Raw genomic sequence first — 18,935 nt, 5'->3', positions numbered from 1 at the left:
TGAACTCTTCACCTCTGCTGCAGATTATTTTTAACATGATGTCCAGATCTGAATTTCATCTGCAGCTACATTATTTTTAGACACAGAGGTAGGTTGGCACTCTGTAGGGGGTGTCATATCCACCAGAAGACCACCTGGCTGGAAGTAGCCAGCTATAACTACCACAACACAGCTCATCTGATCCACTCAATCAACACTCTCTCTGCCTCACTCTCTTTGTGTTCATCTCACAGATTTCAAAACAAGATGTCTGAGCAGATTGCAGAGTTGGGATGCCTTCCATATCAATTCAGTTGATGCACTGAAACCAAACTCACCAATTAAATCACTTTTATATTTCAGCACCACTGTGTCACGGATATAACAAAGCGATGAAACACACAAAGCAAACACATTTTGAGTCAGGAACATGGCCAAAAAAGGCATCTTAAACCAGCTTACTCTTGTGACTTAAGTGCACTGAAGAAGTGCACTTAAGCAAAATTTTAAAAGTGGTCAGTATCTATCAAAAGTAGTCCAAGGAGGGAACAGTGGTGAACCGGCGACAGGGTCATGGCTCATTGATGCAGGTGGGGAGCGAAGGCTGGCCCGTGTGGTCCGATCCAACAGACGAGCTACTGTAGCTCAAATTGCTCAAGAAGTTAATGCTGGTTCTGATAGAAAGGTGTCAGAATACACAGTTCATCACAGTTTGTTGCGTATGGAGCCGCATAGCTGCAGACCAGTCAGGGTGACCATGCTGACCCCTGTCCACCGCCGAAAGAGCCAACAGTGAGCATCAGAACTGGACCAAAGAGCAATGGAAGAAGGTGATCTGATCTGATGAATCACGTTTTCTTTTGCATCACGTGGATGGCCGGGAGCGTGTGCGTCTCTTACCTGGGGAACACATGGCACCAGGATGCACTATGGGAAGAAGGCAAGCCAGCAGAGGCAGTGTGATGCTTTGGGCAATGTTCTGCTGGGAAACCTTGGGTCCTGCCATCCATGTGTACTTTGACACGTACCACCTACCTAAGCATTGTTGCAGACCATGTACACACTTTCATGGAAATGGTATTCCCTGGTGGCTGTGGCCTCTTTCAGCAGGATAATGCTCCTGCCACAAAGCAAAAATGGTTCATGAATGGTTTGAGGAGCACAACAATGAGTTTAAGGTGTTGACTTGACCACCAAAATCCCCAGATCTCAATCCAATCGAGCATCTGTGGGATGTGCTGAACAAACAAGTCCGATCCATGGAGGCTCCACCTCACAACTTACAGGACTTAAAGGATCTGCTGCTAACATCTTGGTGTCAGATACCACAGCACACCTTCAGGGGTCTAGAGGAGTCCATGCCTCGACGGGTCAGGGCTGTTTTGGCAGCAAAAGGGGGACCAACACAATATTAGGAAGGTGTTCATAATGTTATGGCTGATATCTCACAATTCTGAGAAAAAAAGGTCAGAATTGCGAGATTTAAACTCACAATTGCGTGATATAAAGTCAGAATTCTGACGTTATAACTCATAATTCTGGCTTTACATCATGCAATTGTGAGGGGAAAAAAAGTCAGAATTGAGAGATAATAAGTCGCAATTACTTATTTTATTTTTATTTCATGGCAGAAACAAGCTTCCATAGATTTAAGTATGTTAGTCAACACATCAAAATAAGTGTACTTCTTTAAAACATGACAAAAGATTATTAAAACACAATGATTTAAAGTAAAACGCTTAATTTGACATTATTACAAAGTGAGCTTTTTTTTTTAGCCTACTTAAGTAGTCATATCTGCAGTACAGTACAGTTTTTTTATTAATAGTTTTTAAGGTTTGCAGTACACTACAAGTACACATTAAATAAGCACGCCCCTAAAACCAGCCAACAAACAGACCAACAAACCAGCTTTGGCTAGTTTAAGATGTGTTTCTCAGCAGGGCTCCTGACATGAAATGTGTTTGCCATGCATTTGTGTGTTCATGCATGCACAGGAAGTGAAGGATGACAACGCTCTGATTTGTTGAGAATGCCACACATTGAGCCACAGCAGGGGACGCAGAGACAATAAGCAGCAGCGTCTCTATTGGGACAATAAGCAGTAGCGTCTCTCTCCTCGGGGTTTAAATGTGAAGTAGGACAGAGGACTGGAAGAGTCTGTTTCAAAGGAAGAGAAAGAACACTAATAAATGTGAGATTCTTTCTGTGCTTTGAAAAGGCTGTACTAATGATTTTTCACACTGACATAAAGTGACACACTTTCTTTCCTGCAAAAAAGCCCACAAACAAAGCAAGAAATGATGCCTTAATGATGCTCCACAGCGGCCCCTAGTGACAACAGAGTATAAAGCACTCTTCATATAAAGACTTCAGTCAGAACTGCTCACAGCAACCTCCAGAGAGCAGCAGCACACTTTAACACTGACACAGAAAGCTGACACACACACACACACACACACACAGCGCACAATCCTACACAAACACGCTGACAGGCACAGATACACATAGTGCTCACAGTGTACACATTCCTCAAACGATCCAGGGACCTTTCGAGATAAGGGCTAAAACATTTCGGAGTCAAGACCAATCTCTGAATAATAAACAAATGGCACAATACATTATAGAAGAGGCCTGTGTGTCTGTGCGTTTGCATTTCTGTGTGTGTATTCTAGAGTTAGTAGGTGAAAGCTACATAAATAAGATCTATGTCCTCTGGGTTGCAGAGAAATGTTTTGTGTGTGTGTGTGTGTTAAATGTAGACACGAAGCAGCTCCACTGTGATGCATGCACTTTTAATAACCTTAATAAAAAATAAAAATAAATATATTTTATAAATAAACAGCTCAGTCTGAACCAGTGGCAGTTGGTGGAAAATTTTCTAGTTAGGGCTGTGTTTAAGAAAAACTTAACAGGAGAAAAACATATTAAGGCTTAAAACATATTTTAAATAAAGATAATTGTTTTACCAAGTTCAGGATTAGGTTTGAGGTTGATTCTCACAAAACTATTTTCTGCAAGCTTTTACAAGGTAAATTAAAAACACTTTTTCATTTTCATTTTCATAATCACATGACGGTTCAGTAATTACCTCGGTATTGAAGTCACGGTTCGGTATAAAATTGCTTTTTTGTGTGTTTTTTGATCAAATGCCTCTGTGTTTAAATAAATTCAATTATAATAAAACATTTCTTAAGGATAAAAAAATCTATCTCAGCTAATGCTGTAAACTATATATAGGGAGCCCTTTCTTGCACATTACTATAATATTAAAGGTTACAATTAACAACAGAGCCCAAATTATTAAATTCAGTTGCTATAATAATAATTGTTGAAATATAATAATTTACACAGTTACTGTCATAACTTGTTTTCATGGCAAATTTATTTAAACATATATTAAATAATGAAGACACTACTAACAAGTAAAGTAAATATAATGAATATATAAGCTAATATAGTGCATATATTCAGTGAAATGCTCTCTCTAGAATTCATTTCTCCAGTGAACTAACATGCTGTGGACACTAAATGACTTGCCTGAGGTAAATGTAATGCTACAACAAACAATTAACTTGCATGGATTAATTGTTCACCAGAAGAGTAGTAATGTGTGCTAGGAAAATAAATAGGGTCAATTTTGATTTCATACACTTTTGTCCAGATCCTGAGCATTTTAGGTCATTTTCCAGCTCCTGGGTCAGACATAACAACCCAGTGTTTGGGTAGTTTTTGTGTTACCCAGATCCTGGGTCAGACATAACAACCCAGTGTTTGGGTAGTTTTTGTGTTACCCAGATCTGGGTCATACGTAACAACCCAGTGTTTGCGTAGTTTTTGTGTTACTCAGATCCTGGGTCAGACATAACAACCCAGTGTTTGGGTAGTTTTTGTGTTACCCAGATCCTGGGTCAGACGTAACATTCCAGTGTTTGGGTAGTTTTTGTGTTACCCAGATCCTGGGTCAGACGTAACAACCCAGTGTTTGCGTAGTTTTTGTGTTACTCAGATCCTGGATCATACGTAACAACCCAGTGTTTGGGTAGTTTTTGTGTTACCCAGCTCCTGGGTCAGACGTAACAATCCAGTGTTTGGGTAGTTTTTGTGTTACCCAGATCCTGGGTCAGACGTAACAACCCAGTGTTTGCGTAGTTTTTGTGTTACTCAGATCCTGGATCATACGTAACAACCCAGTGTTTGGGTAGTTTTTGTGTTACCCAGCTCCTGGGTCAGACGTAACAATCCAGTGTTTGGGTAGTTTTTGTGTTACTCAGATCCTGGATCATACGTAACAACCCAGTGTTTGGGTAGTTTTTGTGTTACCCAGCTCCTGGGTCAGACATAACAATCCAGTGTTTGGGTAGTTTTTGTGTTACCCAGATCCTGGGTCAGACGTAACAACCCAGTGTTTGGGTAGTTTTTGTGTTACTCAGATCCTGGATCATACGTAACAACCCAGTGTTTGGGTAGTTTTTGTGTTACCCAGCTCCTGGGTCAGACGTAACAACCCAGTGTTTGGGTAGTTTTTGTGTTACCCAGATCCTGGGTCAGACGTAACAACCCAGTGTTTGGGTAGTTTTTGTGTTACTCAGATCCTGGATCATACGTAACAACCCAGTGTTTGGGTAGTTTTTGTGTTACCCAGCTCCTGGGTCAGACGTAACAATCCAGTGTTTGGGTAGCTTTTGTGTTACCCAGATCCTGGGTCAGACGTAACAACCCAGTGTTTGGGTAGTTTTTGTGTTACCCAGCTCCTGGGTCAGACGTAACAATCCAGTGTTTGGGTAGTTTTTGTGTTACCCAGATCCTTGGGTCAGCCAAATTGGGTTGTTTTTAACACAGTGTTTTTGACAACTTGTGAAATTAAAATCTGTTGACATCTCGTGTTAATTGATTTGACAGTATTATGACTACTCTGTTTCATTACTAAATATTATTTAAATTAAAAGAATCTGTTTCATAAATAAATTGACATATCAAAGTCATATACCAACTGGCTTTAAATGAGAGTGCAGGATGAGTCAATGTTTAGACATAACAGCAATAATTAAATGTGTAGACCTGCTAAAAAAAACAGGTCTCTAAACTCTGTATTTGACCCAGCCATGCCTGTGTGTGTTTATGTGAGTGTCAGGCAGAACTGATGTTCCTCTCGTCTAGCCTGATTTGTTGCAGTCAAGCTCACAGAGGACAGAAAGAGCGATAGAGAGGTGGAGAGAGGAGGGAAAATAAAGAGAAACAGCCTCAATTAAATGATAACCATTTACTCTTGAGCTTTCCTTCACAGAGCGAGCGGGAGTGAGCGAGATTGTTCATGGAGGTGAAGCGGAGAACAGGCAGTTAAGGTTAAATCTTATTCAAGGAAAATAAGTGCAGAGGTTTATTTTCGGGAACAACATAAATTGCTGCCCAGAAAGAACGGCACATCCTCTCAGAAAAACACAGGCTAGTCTATGTGTGATTGTTGCACAATCACAAATGGCTCACGCCACTGATTTTCCCTTCTGGATATGACAAAAATCACACAAAAAGTGCTACGTTCATGTTGTTTTCGTTTGTTTGCTTTGTATTGCTTCTTGGTGGTCCTCTCTCTGCTCTCACAACACATATAAATGTTTAACTAGGGCAAAAAAAGTGCGCTCATATCTGTGTAGAGACAGAGAGACATTTTGACGGAGCCTGTCCTATTTTAGAGTTTCATCATCATTGAATCTGTCTGTTGATTAAACAGTCTGTCCGTTGCTAGGTTACAGAGCGACACTAATAGGAAAGGAAGAGGAAGTCTGTAGGAGGGCCAGAGATAATGAGAGCGAGAGAGAGAGACAGAGGGAGAAAGAGAGATTTTGACTGAACTATAATGACTTTAAGTAAAAGAGACAGGCGTCTAAAGAGAAAGGATCAGGAGAGTGGGAGGATGGAGATAAAACACAGGGAAGGAGAGGATGAACAGGAAGCTGGAGCTGAAGTGAAGGCTCCCTGCTTGTGTTCGACGCGTAAATAAAAGACGTCTAATGTAAACGGCAGCTAAATGAATTATGGGGAGACATTAAGAGATCTAATGAGAGACCACAGCTCTCACTGGTGCATGTGATCGGTGAGCGAGCTTAATGAGAGTCGCCGTTACCCAGCATGCCTCACGGGTGGCATAATTACACATGATCATTTACACAAGTACAACATGACCACAAGTGATGAACGGTTTAGATTGGATTGTGCTTTAACATTGTTACGGCTTTCACTTGTTTTCATTACACTGATATTTATGGGGTTTTCTCAAGGAATAAAAATAAAAGATAATTGCAACTTTTTATCTTGCAATTCTGAATTTTTTTTCTCGCAATTCTGATCGTTTTCTCAGAATTCTGATATATAAACTTGCAATTGCGAGTTATAAAGTCAAAATTGTGTAATATAAAGTCTTAATTGCGAGTTATAAAATCAAATTGCAAGATATAAAGTCACAATTGCGAGTTATAGTCAAAATTGTGTAATATAAAGTCAAAATTGCATAAAATAATTGCGAGTTATACAGTCAAAATTTCATCTATAACTCGCAATTGACTATATCTCGCAATTTTGACTTTATAACTTGCAAATGTGACTTTAGAACTAGCAATTTTGACTTTAAATTATGCAATTTTTACTTTATACCTTGCAATTCTGACTTTATATCTCAATTTTGACTTTATAACTCTACATTGCGACTTTCTATCTCACAATTTTGACTTTATAACTCGCAATTAAGACTTTATATTACACAATTCACAAATGTGGCTTTATAACTAGCAATTTAGACTTTATATTACACAACTGACTTTATATTAAGCAATTTTTACTTTATAACTCACAATTTTGACTTTATAACTAGCTATTTTTACTTTAAATTATTCAATTTTTACTTTATACCTCACAATTCTGACTTTATAACTCAATTTTGACTTGATAACTCTCCATTGTGACTTTCTATCTCACAATTTTGACTTTATAACTCGCAATTGTGACTTTATATTACACAATTTTGACTTTCTATCTCACAATTTTGACTTTATAACTTGCAAATGTGGCTTTATAACTAGCAATTTAGACTTTATTACGCAATTGACTTTATATTAAGCGATTTTTACTTTATAACTCACAATTTTGACTTTATAACTAGCTATTTTTACTTTAAATTATGCAATTTTTACTTTATACCTCACAATTCTGACTTTATAACTCAATTTTGACTTTATAACTCTCCATTGCGACTTTCTATCTCACAATTTTGACTTTAACTCGCAATTTTGACTTTATATTACGCAATTTTGACATAAAAATTATGCAATTTTGACAAAAATTATGCAATTTTGACATAAAAATTATGCAATTTTTACTTTATAACTCACAATTTTTACGTTATAACTCCAATTTTGACTTTATAACTAGCTATTTTTACTTTAAATTATGCAATTTTTACTTTATACCTCACAATTCTGACTTTATAACTCTCCATTGCGACTTTATATTATGCAATTAAGACTTTATATTACACAATTTTGACTTTCTATCTCACAATTTTGACTTTATAACTCGCAATTAAGACTTTATATTACACAATTTTGACTTTCTATCTCACAATTTTGACTTTATAACTCACAATTAAGACTTTATATTATGCAATTAAGACTTCATATCTCTCAATTGTGACTTTATATCTCACAATTTTGACTTTATAACTTGCAATTTTGACTTTAACTCACAATTTTGACTTTCTCACACAATTTTGACTTTATAACTCGCATTAAGACTTTATATTATGCAATTAAGTCTTTATATTATGCAATTAAGACTTTATATCTCTCAATTTTGACTTTAACTCACAATTTTGACTTTATATTACGCAATTTTGACAAAAATTATGCAATTTTGACATAAAAATTATGCAATTTTGACATAAAAATTATGCAATTTTTACTTTATACCTCGCAATTCTGACTTTATATATCAATTTTAACTTTATAACTCTCCATTGCGACTTTATATCTCACAATTTTGACTTTATAACTAGCCATTTTGTCATCATTTTTTTTTGTCATTATATCCGTATATTACATGTAACAAGTTACGCCTGTGTTGACCCGCACCTGATGAGCATCAGCTCATTTGCAACCCAAAGCTAATTTGTGCTGCTCTTGATAGATTGCGTTGATCATTATGTAAATGATTTGACTGCGTCTGTGTACTTTGCACATCAGCAGTAGATCACACGCAAAACTTGCCACTCCCATCGGTGCATTTGTGGAAGGGCACTCTCATGCTAATTTGCCCCGTTTAGTAAATCTGGCCATGTGACTTTGAGTTATCTTTTGGGGATAATTTCTCAGCCAGATTTGATGTGCAATTAATTTGCATTTAATTCGATTAACTAATCATTTTAATAATTTGACAGCCCTAATAAAAATATTCAGTTCACAAGTGATATTTATTATATTTCTTTGTTTTCTTCACACTTCGACATATTTCAAGATCTTCAGTGACTCCTTGACAACAGTACATTAATTTTACTAATAAAATTTCATTCATAGAACTTTACTTTGGCAAAGTGATTGAAATGACGTCACAAGGACAACTGTAATTTTCATATAATAAATACTTAATTTGTTTATGTTTATCTCTCTTATTTAGATCATAAAATTTTTAAAATGTAATTAATATTTTATATAATGGATTTTGATGGTTTAAGAAAGTCTCGATTTGGAACAAGTCTAAAACAATAAAGTCAAAAGGCACTTGGAAAGTAGCAAAAATAAATAATGAAGGCATTTTAAAAAAGTTTTTACTTTTAATATGACCTTCATTTAACAAGAAGAAAAAAGTTGTAATCTAATTTCCTTTCACATTTCACTTTTACTCACTTTGTTTTCTTGTTTGTTTGTTTTCCATCATCATACCACCATCTGCAGATGGGATGTCTTCTCCCACACAGGTTACATTATTCTGCTATTTGATGAGTGCTTGATGACTGCTAATATGATATTTTTAAATTGATTTATGTTTACAATCATGCTTTTAGACCATGTCTTTCCATCAGATATGGGTTTTAGTATACAATAATAACCCTGGTGCTAACAGCTATGAATCAGAAATGAACAATCTCTTTTTGTTTATTCTCAATATCTTCATCGTCTGCTGTTTTGGTCTCTTTTCTTTTGTATTGTTTTGTTCCTTCTTTCGTCCGCATCCTATAAACCTCTCATTCTCCCTGTTTTGATCCTTTCCTCCTCAATCCACTCACTTTCCCGCCAAAATCACACACACACACACACACACACACACACACACACACACACACACACACACACACACACACCTACACACACACACACACACACACACACACACACACACACACACACACACACACACACACACACGGCTCCTGCCAACAGTGCAGCCCATGTCTACAATGATTTCATATTTCAGCTCAATCTGTCAATGTAAAATAAATTGTGTGTGTGCGTGTATAAATCTGCCAGCAGCTCTGAGAGCGAGCTCAGTCCTAAAGCAGAGACAACTCCAAGCATAACAATACCCATCTCGTCTGATTTATGCCACTCTCTATCCCTTAACAGACCTGCAAATGTCTGCACACTCTCCAGCAACATTCATCTACACTTAAAGCCACCATGAAATCAAAATTGACAATTCTTATTTTTCATGGAATATTGCAGTATTTATTATAAATGTTTTATCCGTGCACATAATTACTTTTTAATTCATATTCCCTCGTGATTTTTCATCAAAATATCTTCCCCTTCCTCTTGCATCGACATCTCTTCTCTGATTTTGTGTTTCCTGGCGTGAGGGCGGGGCAACCTGTCACTCACATGACATCACAGCAATAGCAAAACACAACCATTCGAATTAAACCAATTTCTGATTGTCAAAATCAAGTCCCGCCCTATATTTCGAAAAGCTGTTTCACTGGGATTTATGTCATACCAGAAAAGAAAAGTCTATTGCAACTTCTTAATGCCAACTTTAAGGCTTGTTCACACCAAGAACGTTAACTAGAAAGATAACGATATTTATATAGTTCTAAAAATTGTTCTAAATATAAAAGAATAGCAGAGTTCACACCACAGCTATAACGATAACAAAGGAACGATATCACTGGGATCGCTTTCAGAACGATTTTATCCAGCTACTGAATGATAAAACACTGACAGAAATATCCACCACTGTTTGACAATAATACATTGTGATAAGTATTATGCATTATGCCAGGCTAGGAAACAGTTCAACATAAAATTACCTCAGGTTTCCAGCGCAAGTTTCGACAACATTGTCTTGCTTCCTTTGAAGTTGCAGAGAAAAAAACGGCGTTGTTGTAATTCCACTATATTGACTTCGTCAGCTAAATTCACTGTTATATCGATTACACTAGCTATTCACTCGAAATATAGCATGCTGAGGACATCTGCTGGTTATGCTGTGTAAATGCAACAAGAACAGTAGGACGCAAATAGCCTGTATCGTTATATATATCTTGGTGTTTCAGCTCAAACACACTAAAAAACGTCATCATTCAAAATTATCAGCTTCATTTTGAAACAATATTCTTGGTTCAGTACAAGCTAAGCTTAATCGACAGCATTTGTGGCATAATGTTGATTACAACAAAAATGTAATTATTTAAAACAACAACAACAACAATCTGGGTTACAGTGAGACACATACGCATGTTAAAATACTGTTTCATCAGTAAAGCCACAAGACAAACAATATGCTTGTTAACATGATTTTAGTGTGAAAAACATCTCCCTTTTTGTGCAGATAGGCTACATTTAATTTCACAACTTTGTTGCCATGACAACACAACAGCTAAAACAACCATAAAATTATGACTTTACACCTCAAATAATACACAGAATTTTATCATCATTAATGATTTTTATCAAATTATAAGCTTCACATTTCAGCTTTTAAATGCTCCAAAATCGCCTCTGTTTACTTTCATTGTAAATGCCTCATCATAACCTCTATTTTTTTTAGTCGAAATTGAGCACAACTCTCATTCCCTGCTGTTTCTGGTCTTAAGTGGAGGAAGGAAATGTTTCTTGAGCACCAAATCAGGATCATGTGACACTGAAGATTGGAGTAATGATGCTGAAAATTCAGCTTTGCATCACAGGAATAAATTACATTAATATATTCAAATAGAAAACATTTGATCACATGAATGCAGCCTTGGTGGACATATAAAAGACTTATTTAAAAAAAATCTTACAGACCCCAAACTATACATACATATCTTAAATGACTAATATTAAAACCAGCATCAAACAGTGTTTTTGGTGTTATGATATCAAAAGGATCTAAACAGGCTTGGAAACCCGTTTCCCACACATGCTTTCACCATAACCTCCATTTTTGCCTTTTTGTTTAATGAGGGACACAACTTTCCGTCCTTCCTGTCCAGTATGGTATAAGAAAGAGACTTTCAGATGGAGATGGGCCATACTGCCACATAAACACAGACTGGACCCATCACTCAGACACCCCCACACACATGTATACATACACACACTTCGCATGCACGCCTTTCCGGCTCTGGCAGCTAAGACAAGCTGTTGACAGGTAACAGGCACACCCGTCACTAACTTCATTGCACCCTCACCTCAAATTCTCTCGCTTTCTCACTTTCCCTCTCTTCTGGCTCTGCGTCTCAGTCCTCCACCCTCATTTCTCCTCCTTTTCACCCCTTTCCCCTCAATCTTCTCAACTATAAAATGATAGGTAGACAGGTCCTGTGTTGTTGTAAACACTAGCCAATCTGCCAGCATTCAGTGAAAAATCTTTTCTGACTGACACACAAAAACATGCTCGGACAACACCTGTCAATTTACACCCACATACGACATATGGCTAAGATAGCTGAATCACGATATATCAATCAGGAGAGATGTTTCAGATAGGTGAGTGACGTGTGGGTTTATAATTATCTACTGAGATTTAATATAATAGTTTGATCGCCTCTTATATGATATGATGATAATACTTCAAATGTACAATTGGCAAGTTTTTTTTTTTTGTTGTTGTTACCCCATTGTGATATCTTAAAGGGATAGTTCACCCAAAATTGAAAATTATCCCATGATTTACTCACCCTCAAGCCATCCTATCTTCTTTCAGACGAACACAATCAGAGTAATATTACAAATATTCTTCCATAGTAATATTAAAATACGTCATGCATTGGCTCAGAGGTCACCATTTAAATATGGATATTTTTCTTACAAAAATGCATCGCTTCACTTCAGAAGGCCTTTATTAAACCCCTGTATGGAGTCGTATGGATTACTTTTATGATGGATGGATGCACTTTTTTGGGTTTTAAAATCTCAGTTACCATTCACTACCATAATAAAGCTTGCAAGAGACAGGATATTTTTTTAATATAACTCAGATTTTGTTCGTCTGAAAGAAGATAGCCATATACACCTAGGATGGCTTGAGGGTGAGTAAATCATTGGATAACATTCATTTTTGGGTGAACTATCCCTTTAAGTGTATTTTTTTCCCCTTTATTAATATTGTTTTATTTGCAATTAATATTGTAATATTTGACTGTATAATAAAGGTATCATCTCTATAGATAAAACATTAAACAAAAAGTTATACAGTTATACAGTTTGATATTATTGTTAAATCTCTAAATATATGAATTAGTAATCATAAATACACACTAAATCCTCAAATTAATGTAGAATCAACATAAAGCAGGTATTTTAAACACTATTGCATGAAAATTAGTGTAGACGTAAATTAATTGTAAATGCTTCCACAAAAATATTAAGCAATGCTGTTGATAATAATCATACATTTTTCTTGAGCATAAATGATTTCTGAAGGATCACGTGACACTGAAGACTGGAGTAATGATGCTGAAAATTCAGCTTTGATCACAGGAATACATTAAAAATATATTAATACTAATAAATAGAAAACAGTTATTTTAAATTGTATTCATATTTCACAACTATTTTACTATATTTTTGATCAAATAATTGCAGTCTTGGTAAGCATAATAGACTTAAAAATCTGACCGACCCCAAACTTTTGAACAGTACTGTATATATCTCTTAATCGACCAAACCATCTAAAGACCATCATAGAATTAGTAACTGATGATTTTGGTGTTACTCTCTATGATATCAATCAACTTTAAAAGGCAGGACTCTATCCAGATAGGATATAAATAGGATTGGAGACAAAGTATCACTCACTTTAACATGAGATTACAAGATCTTACCCAGAAATTACATTTCAGGAACATTTTATGACACTGAATCTGAATGTTCTGAAACTCTTTAATGCAGCTACAGTGTTTTTTTGTTAACCTTTGACCTTAATTGGGCTGCAATACAACATTGTGACAAGTACCTGATATTTAAGAGGCTGTTTACTTGACACCTTTTTCAACTAAAAACTGAAAACGTTTTAAGTAGGGCTGTCAATCGATTAAAAATTTTAATCTAATTAATTACATACTCTGTGATTAATTAATCTAAATTAATGGCATACATAATTTTTGCTGTTAAAGTATTAAATGCATTTTTGTTATTATTAAATTCCTGGGTCAAAAATGGTCTTCGGTGGTGACAGACATGGTCATCCACACAAACAGTAAAAAGTGTCCTACCCACGTGATCTGCGAGCTCGATACTGACAATAAAGTACCCATCACTCTCACTGTAATTCTTTCTTGCCCTCTTTGCAAAAAAAAAAAAAGTGATTTTATAGCTTTGTAAGAGAAGATGTTTTTTTGCTAAACCTGAAAAGTATTAAAAAGTAGCATTTTATATTAACTAATAATATAATTTTCTACCATATACAATTGAATGTACCTAACTAACAACAACTTGCTTTGTTCTGGTTTCACCTCACTCCAGTCTAAACTAACTGATTTTATAGGCAGGCCTAATTTACTACACATTGTCATTTAAATAACCTGAAAATATTGTGGATTATTAAGGCTAATTTTACTAACCACTCTTGCTAAATGGGGTAAGCACACTTATGTTCTCATTTCAGAGTTGTTCGAGTAAATGATTCATTATAGACCGTGTGGACAGATGAGTTGTTGTCATGATTCATTAAAATGAATCTGTTCAAATGAGTCATTAGGTCGCGAATTGGACATTAGCGGACGTTGACGCGTTGCATGCGAATCGCGACTGTTAGGCTATAGGGACATCTCAAAATATTTGTCAACACAGAAAACACTTCACCACTGGATAGGATTTTCTTTTTGTTTACTGAAAGTGTGGTTTATATCAGCATATTCACACCCAGCGGTTATTCAGGAAAAACATTCTCCGAATGCGCCTCGTGAAACATGGATTCAGTCTTACAAACTTTTAGCATTGTGTCAGTTGATTTAGATATAATGTGTGAGGTAGAGAGAGTGCAAAGACGGTGCTTACTTTCTCGCGCGCACGAGGGAGGAGCTCTGCTCGTTCTGTCCGTCAGCGCAGCAGTCGTCTCCCACCTTCATTTTACAGTCGAATGGTGGCTAGAACGGCTCCAGGTTCAAAGGTCAATACGGAGTGGATTAATCGGTGTTATTTTTTTTAACGCGTTATTTTTTCTCAGATTAATTCATCGAAATTAACGCGTTATTTTGACAGCCCTAGTTTTAAGTGTTCTGGCCGGTCGTTTACACGACAAATGCGTTTTGGGGGCCTGAAAATGCGAACATTTGAAAACGGTCCCGTTATCGTCTCCATGTAAACTACAAAAGCGCAAAAAGATGTGAAAACAGTGATGTCATGCGCATACGTACAACATGTTCAGTCTATAGGTGCATAGTGCCACCTACTGGCCTGGCAGCAGAATACAGCGTTCTTAGTCATTTTTGCGGATCCGTGTGAACAGGGAGCCAAGTTTCCATCCAGTTTTTGCGCTGTTTTGTTATCAACAAAGCAAATATGCGCAGCTGTGTACCAAAACATTTTATTTATGTATTTAACTTTTTTTTAAGTGGTCTGCATTAGCTTAACTGAGGCTTATTAATAATTTTATTAGAGCTTTTACAAGTGTCATGTTTGTTGTTTTCATTTGTCATGTAGCCTAAACATTAAATCACCATTTTATGACATTACTTTCATTTATTCAGATACAGAAGTTCTGTATTTTATTTTCCTTTCTTTTTGTCATGCAGCATTGAAAACAGCAGTCTTCCTTAATTTAACAGACACCCTTTTTTGTTGCACTGCAGAGATTTTCAAGACCGTATTTTCCTCATTCTTGATGCACCTAACTACGGAGAAACGGTGCTTACGGAAGCAACACCACAAACACAATTGAGAAATTTTAGCGACAAATGGCATTTCCATCAGCTACAATGCTAAACATTTTAAAGCGCTAAACCCTTTTTTGATGGAAACCTGGCTAATGGTGTCATCTGTATGTGAAAAACACAAAGGAAAAACTTTTCTGTTATTGTTGTGCAAACGTAAGATTCAAAACATTTTGCCATGTGTGTCCATCATCTGTACTGTACTGTGCAGCATTATTCGAGGTACTTTATTACTCAGCACATAATTATTATTGATTAGACCCCAAGTTCACTCTTGTACTTTTTGAGTCTTAGTTAACACTCTGAGGTCTAAAAACGCGCCGGCGCGTTTTGCAGGTTTTTTTTCACATTGCAGCAAAACAGACTTAAAATACTCTGTAATTTTTTGTCATAGAGACATAAGTAATACATCAATTGAAACTATAGAATATCTCCTTTTATTTGTATACACTCAGAGTAAAAACAAAATGTTGTGCTTTTTGTAAAATAAAGAAAACTAACATGATGCGTGATCTCTCATCTCCCTCTGAACGAAGTCCAATCTGATAGTTCTCAGAAAATGAAGTGTAACTTAGTGAATACTAATCACAAAAAATTCATACTTATGTCTAACAAAACGTTGAAATGTCAGGTTTTAAATCGTGCAAGTCAAATCGAAAACAAACATTCTGTGTTTATGTAATCTGTATGAAAAGAGAGCCATGTCAGAAGTCCGTGATTCAGCTCATTACCCACTAATGCGGCCACACCCACGGAGCCAGCGCTATTCACAGGCAAATTCAGAGACAACACATGCATTCATCATCTCAATCGTGTATTTATTGCCTTGAAAATTGTTTATCTGGATGAAAAAGCCATGGTTAGCGATCTCTGGAAGACATTCAGTAAATTCCTGTTTGTTTTCTTCTATTGATAAGTTTTAAGTGAGTTTTTGTTTCTTTAGCGCCCTCCGGCTGTAGTATGAATTGGTAAACACCATTCATGGAATATCGTCTTCTTCTTAGGTGAATTTGTGGACTAAAATGCACAGAGCGCCCTCCGGCTGCAGTATGAATTGCAAACACCAGCGCTCATAGAGATAACAATGAATATTAAATAAAAAATAACTCCTCTGTATAGAAAATTGACATAAACATATGAGAATCCTATATTTCTCCAAATGTGCATGCTTTTAAACTAAAAGCCTATATTCAGACTCTTTGCATCACAGAAATACATTATATTTTAAAGTATAATATAAAACCATTATTTTATATTGTAATAAAATTTTTCTGTATGTTTCATATACCATGATGAGCTTGAGACATCACAGAAGTTTTTTTTCACAGCCTACCTGACTGAAATGCCTCATTAATATGCAAGTCTTTTCAGGTCATTACTATTCAATTCTTTTGTCTTCACAGGTGAGAATGAGCCATTATTCAGTGGTGATTCACGCCTCCTCGCATACCGTGTTTCTTGGCAAAAAGTGTCTTACAAAAACTAAATCAGTATATTGTTATAAATGAAAGAGTAGTCAGCATAATTTTTACATAATTTTGAAGCAAAAACTCTAGTCTACAACCTTCAATACCCAAAAGTCTTGTGAACACAGATTTAATATACTTTTATTGGCCTTATATCAGTGACTTAAGTTTTTTGTTTTTTCAGTAACCACGCATAAACGTTATTCCTTCAAAAACACAAACATGTACACACATGTTCCTCACATATTATGGTAGCCTAGTTTGTGCTGAATACAGTGTAATGACACTTGTGTCATTAATATGTTTATGAACAACTGAAAAAAGCACAAATGTCAGGACATGTCAAAACTTCTCCAGGCCCCAAATCAGCCTCAGACTCCAGAGGGTTAAAGTATTGAACCAATGCCTGCTGGAACTTTATTGAAGAAACTCTTTTAGAAAAATGCAGAGCCTAATCCGTTACATCACTAAGAGGCAGAACAACAACTGCCACAGCTTTGATCAATCAATCCGAGACTGAATCAAAACTGTCAAACAAGCTTCTCGCTACTAAGACTTGTGCGAATTTCACAACTTCATTCACTCAGACTTGGACACATTTCAAAACTCACATGATTATAAGCACTAATCTGCTCTACGACCGAGGATTTTGGGTTTGGTCTACTGAGAGATGTTTTGTTGGTTTTACTGATGAGAATTTCGGAGAGAGCTCATATCCGCCTGCCGGGCTTTTGCTTAAATCTTATTCGACTCGCAATTTTTACGCAAGCCGTCTGCCCCAGAGTGACGGAACGTGCTGATGCACATATAAACCAGATAAAAATAATGACAAAAGGAACAATTAACTCATAATGAATACAAATAACTTCCCTGTGCATTCACCCAAAGTGTGGAGGCTTGTGATTAGAACTTCACTCCTTAAGGATTCACATAGTGGATAATTTTTATCACAATTTACTGCATCAGTTATTAATCGGCATATAGAGAATCCAGCCTTATCGAATGTGGGCTATAAATGTTTTGTCAATATTAGCCTATTTTACGCAACATTTGCTTTTTCCATTACTCTTTGAATAAAAACTTTGGAATGAGATGACAGATAAAAAGTAAAAGACATGGCGTATGAATCTAGAACAGCGCAGGGAGTTCTTGGCTATACGGTCTGGAGTCTGCTGGAATGTGTGATATTTACAGCTCATTAATTCAGCCTGGATGACTCCTCATTGGCTCACTATTCATGAATTAAATAATTTAGAATGTTTGGGCACAATTAGATAATCCAATTAGAAAATTAGAATCCAAATCATCAGGATTAAGTGATTATTCTTGATGAATGGCAGATTAATGGGAATAATTAAATTTTCATCACCTATGCAATTTTCACATTTTGTATGTACACACACACACTACAAAAGTGTTTGAGTAATTGGTCAGACATATATTTGGCAGAAAGTCTGCACTGAAACATTCTTTTACCCAACACACTTACATCAATGTATTTTCGACAGGATTTTCCGTCCATCCGTCCATCCAGCCGTCTATGCATTAACTGCCTAGATTGCCTTTTTGAATTTTTTTTAATTCATCTGAAAGGTATGAAACTTGGTAAAGGTTTTGACCTGAAAGGTAAAGGTAAAGGTCCTGAAAAAATAGTCACACTTGTACTGTTCACAATCAAAAATGGCTGCATTGGAAATGAATGGGAGATGAATTTCATCCAGTGGATAAGTTAGGTATTGCGCCCAAAGAAAGTATTACTTAAAGCTCAATTTTTGAGATATCAACCTCAAACTTGTTTAGATTTATGGCTTTGATTTTCTTACAGTTCTAGAGTAAAACGTGTTTTTGAAAATACATATTTCATATAAAAATTGAAAATAATACATTTTTCATAATAATCCTAAAATTCTATAATTGTTTAAGTTTTATCACTTCAGCAATAATCTGCGAAGTGTCGTCTTCAAAAAGAGACCAAACTTCAGTCTGTGCTCCAAAGCATTCAAGATTGATGACAGTTTAAGTTGGAAATTTGTAGATTCTAACTATTGCATAAATATAATTTAGTACCATAAAATACCCTAAAAAAGCAAAATATGAAATAAAAAACATTACTGAACTAAAATAAAGTACATTAATTTCATTAAAAA

General features: G+C 35.9%; 1 long non-coding RNA gene across 1 annotated transcript; it reads right to left on the bottom strand.

Annotated features, from left to right (window-relative positions):
* Positions 1–1,777: 1,777 nt before the first annotated feature.
* On the bottom strand, positions 1,778–18,719 carry LOC125278915. The gene is made up of 2 exons (XR_007187288.1): positions 18,278–18,719; positions 1,778–2,139 (listed from the first exon to the last, which is right to left on the bottom strand). It is a non-coding gene; the product is annotated as an uncharacterized LOC125278915 (long non-coding RNA).
* Positions 18,720–18,935: the final 216 nt, after the last annotated feature.

Source organism: Megalobrama amblycephala, linkage group LG11 (assembly GCF_018812025.1).
Source record: "Megalobrama amblycephala isolate DHTTF-2021 linkage group LG11, ASM1881202v1, whole genome shotgun sequence".
Classification (NCBI taxonomy): domain Eukaryota; kingdom Metazoa; phylum Chordata; class Actinopteri; order Cypriniformes; family Xenocyprididae; genus Megalobrama; species Megalobrama amblycephala.
This window is presented reverse-complemented; position numbering and strand designations above follow the sequence as displayed.